At 35.9% G+C, this 3,893-nt stretch overlaps 1 long non-coding RNA gene across 1 annotated transcript; it reads left to right on the forward strand.

The window, feature by feature from the left end:
* The first annotated feature begins 1,281 nt into the window (after nt 1–1,281).
* LOC113356779 lies at nt 1,282–2,933 on the forward strand. Its single transcript, XR_003363178.1, has 2 exons — nt 1,282–1,499; nt 2,258–2,933. It is a non-coding gene; the product is annotated as an uncharacterized LOC113356779 (long non-coding RNA).
* The last annotated feature ends 960 nt before the right edge of the window (nt 2,934–3,893 follow it).

A 3,893-nucleotide genomic window follows, 5' to 3' on the forward strand; every position in this document is an offset into this window, starting at 1 on the left:
GTTATTTCGGGCCTGCTGACCCAGTGTTTTGTTGACCAGGGTAAATTTGCAGAGGCCTACAGTCCCGCCGTGGCCCCTTAGTAACTGATCAGTCGTGTCATAGTATATGTGTACGAATTAGTCAGACCATTGTATAGATTGCCGTGGCCCCTTAGTAACTGACCAGTCGTGTCATAGTATTAGTATATGTGTACGAATTAGTCAGACCATAGTATAGATTGGTTGGGCATGTGTTTAGATAATTGTATACATAAGTACATATATTCGAAATAGTTAAAAGTGGGATAAGTTATGACAAATGCAGAAGCCTGCGAGCCAAAAAAAAGGGTTGTTGTTGGTGCTCTGGATGGTCTTCAGCGTTTTATAGACTGCCAAAATCACAACACCTGCAAAATAATAATGGAAAATATAGTGATCCAACTTATATAGGACCCAAGTTTAAACTACTATTGAATGTAACCAACCATGATAGTAGTGATAGATTGTAAATTTGGTTCAAAAATTCGACCAACTGACGATGACACAATAAGTGATGCTATCTCTGACTCATTTGAAACTAAGAGCTTCCAACTTAAGTCAACAATGTTCCTGATCACAATATCATAAACTTCCTTTTTTACCTCCCACCTCAAGAATTACAATCACCCTCATGTTTAATTAATACGAATGCACACAGTATCATAAACTTATTCAAAAGCTTAGAATTGTTTTACAATAATATTAAGAGGGTCGTTGTTTTACCTAAGGGTACTGTAGAGCCAAAAGCTTTACTGGCAAATGCTACTCCAGTGCTTTCAAAACTGTAGTCCACGCCTAGGCATTTAGCAATCCAGAAACAAAGGAGAAGACACCAACCATTACTAAGACAGAAGATAACTACATAGATGCTACAATGTCATTTAATTAAAAATGTTTTAAGGGACACTTGAGAAAGTGCCCCATATTTGGATGCCCCATTGGAAAAATTCCCCATAAAAAAAAGTTATGGGAAAATGCCCCACAGTCAACTTTTCCATCCATATGCTGTTAAATAGTCAAAATCACGATATTGACCGGTCAATATCTCATCTGCAGAGATATTATTTAGGGGAAAAATTACCAGATTAACCTTCTGCTGGTACCAGAAAATGGCAACACTATAATTACTGTTTTACTACCCACACTTTATTTGATCCTGTTGTGACACGTGGATTTTGGACGGCTAGATCTCGTCCACATTTTACCCAAAACTGGCCACACGTATATCACAGTATTCTACCTCTCTCTTGTTGGTATCGATCTCTATCTTCTTCATCCAGACACCAGAACAGATTTGGAGAAACAACACAACCATAGGTTGCGATTCAGAGAAGAGAAGATGGTGAGGAGTTAATCAAGAGTATTTGACTTCTTATTTCGCTCTTCATCTCCTTCTTTTCTCTTTTCACAAACAAATAATAAGAAAAACAACTAGGGGTTGCGATTGAGAGAAGGATCGAAGAAATGGAGAAGGATAAACCGTAAGTTTTATGAAACCCATTTCTAGTTCTATTTGTTTTACTGAAATTTTGTGTTTATTTCTAGTTATTACGTTTCGGTTGCACTTAGGGTTTCTTTTCAGATTTGGGTAAAATCAAAATTAGGGTTTCAAATGGTAAAATTAGGGTAACGACAACATTTGACAGTGCAGAAAGTAAAGCTCGGCTCTTATCAGCCTCTGTTAGGTATTAACACTTGAGATTACTTGAAAATTGAATGAGATTATTTGAAAATTTGTATGTTATGTCTTTGTTGGCCATGGTCTTTGTGTCACTTCTATATCATTTTCATGATGGAATGGTCTTTGCCTAATAATAATAATTCTATAATATTTTTCCCTTAAATCTTTCTTTTAATTCTTGTTCATGCCCTGTCTGTGGTATAGATATGTTCAGTTCACTGGTTACAGTCCAAGATTCTACAGTAAAATCCAGTCTAGATTTTCAAAGCTATACCAGTGAGAGAGAGAGATACTACAATGAAGATTGATTATTATTTTTGTCACCAGAAATTAAGTAGCAGTCAGATTCTATCGACATGAAGAATCTAGCCTAGTTGTGGTTGTGAGCCCTCACATAGTCTTATTTTAATTGTTGTGTGTTTATTAAAATTATGTAATTACATCATGAATGTTTTAAGAATCTTTTTACTGTTTCTTTTTAGATATATGTAAAGAATACCAATTCTAATTGTATCCTCTGCCTTTTCTGCATCTTCTATCTTTCTTTATCTTCTACAGGCAAAAACTAAAATCAGACATCCAGTGCTCTTGAGAGAACCATGTAGACCTTCTGTGAATAGGAAGTGGTCTGGGACAGAGATGGACAAACATAAAAAGCCTAGATGTTGTACTAGATGTGATGGAGAAAATCACAACATATCTACTTGTCAAGGTGGAGCAGTTGGATCTAATCCTAAGAAGAAAGGAGCAAGAACAGAGTGTCAAGTTGATGGTGTGTCATTTGTTGAGAAAGCTGAAGAAATATGCAACATCTACTTCAACTGCTGCTACAAAGAAGACGTCAACATCGCCTTCTGCAGCTGCAGTTCCAAAGAGGAGTAAGAAGACCTCAACTTCTAATTTCACGGCAGGTTCATGTAGTGGTTCATGTGTGACTGTTAACTTTAAACAGTCATTTAACAGTTCTGAGCTCTCTTCCAAAAGGCAGAGAAAGGCCAAGGTTCCTTATGATGTTTGATTTATTTTATTTTGTCTTTCTTTATGGATTGTGGTGTTTGTGAGGCATGGCTGGTGATGTTAATGTTTTGGATGTTTCAACTGTTGTGCTCTTTTAGACATTAGTAGTAATGTTAATGTTTCTCTTTTTAGAGACAACTTTTAGGGGGAAGGTAAAAATGCTTTTGGCTTGTTATACTGATTTTTCACTTAGACAGTTCAGACTTGAATTTTTTGTTTATGTTACTGATAATAAGATGTAGATGTAGTATAACTCCATATGGTGTACACGACGCGCAGGTGATAATCTTCAAAGGTTAGGACACAGATGGAATTTCCTAAAAGGTGTGTTTTTTTTTGGTAATAGTAGCTTCTCCATCCCACCGTCCATCAACAAACTTAATGCCACGCGTGTCAAAATCTGGAAGAAAGGGTGATTTTGTCTTTTAACCCGCACGTTTAAACCCACTCGTCTGCACTGTTTGACTATTTAGCAGCACATGGATGGAACTGTTTGACTATTTAGCAGCACTATTTAGCAGCACATGGATGGAACTGTTTGACTATTTAGCAGCACATGGATGGAAAAGGTGACGGTGGGGCTTTTTCCCATAAATCTTTTTCATGTATGATTTCTACTCTTTTTCATGTATGAGTCACTGTCATCCTCGTTAACTTCTTTTTCTTGGTTTGATAGATCTGATCCAATATTTTCTTGGTCCGATTCTTCTTTTTTTTTCTTGGTCTGATTCTTCTTTTTCTTGGTCTGATTCTTTTTTTTCTTCTTGATTTTGATTTTTTAATTCAAGATCTTTTTTTTTAGCTTTTTATTTTCACTGGTAGTTTTATTTCCATTAAAATGGAAAAGAAGTGATTTTGTTGGTATAATCCACGGTTTAATCCTATATGTATCATATAGCCCCAACAATTCTGGGAAGAACCAAAGGTGCAGGTTTGATATGGGACGGTTTAGTATTTCTTCATTCATCCCCATCCAATAAAAAAAAAAGTTTTTTCCACTGGACGGTTTTATTTGTTTATCAATCGCAAGATACGAAAGATCCTTCGTATCAATTTGATTAATAATTGAATAATAGTTAATTCCTGTTTTAGTATTTTTATCCATGCGGGTCTCAGTATCCATATTAGCCCAAGCCTCAATATCGATCTTCTTTCTAAGACAAAAAGAAAGGATTCT

This window comes from Papaver somniferum, chromosome 3 (assembly GCF_003573695.1).
Source record: "Papaver somniferum cultivar HN1 chromosome 3, ASM357369v1, whole genome shotgun sequence".
Classification (NCBI taxonomy): domain Eukaryota; kingdom Viridiplantae; phylum Streptophyta; class Magnoliopsida; order Ranunculales; family Papaveraceae; genus Papaver; species Papaver somniferum.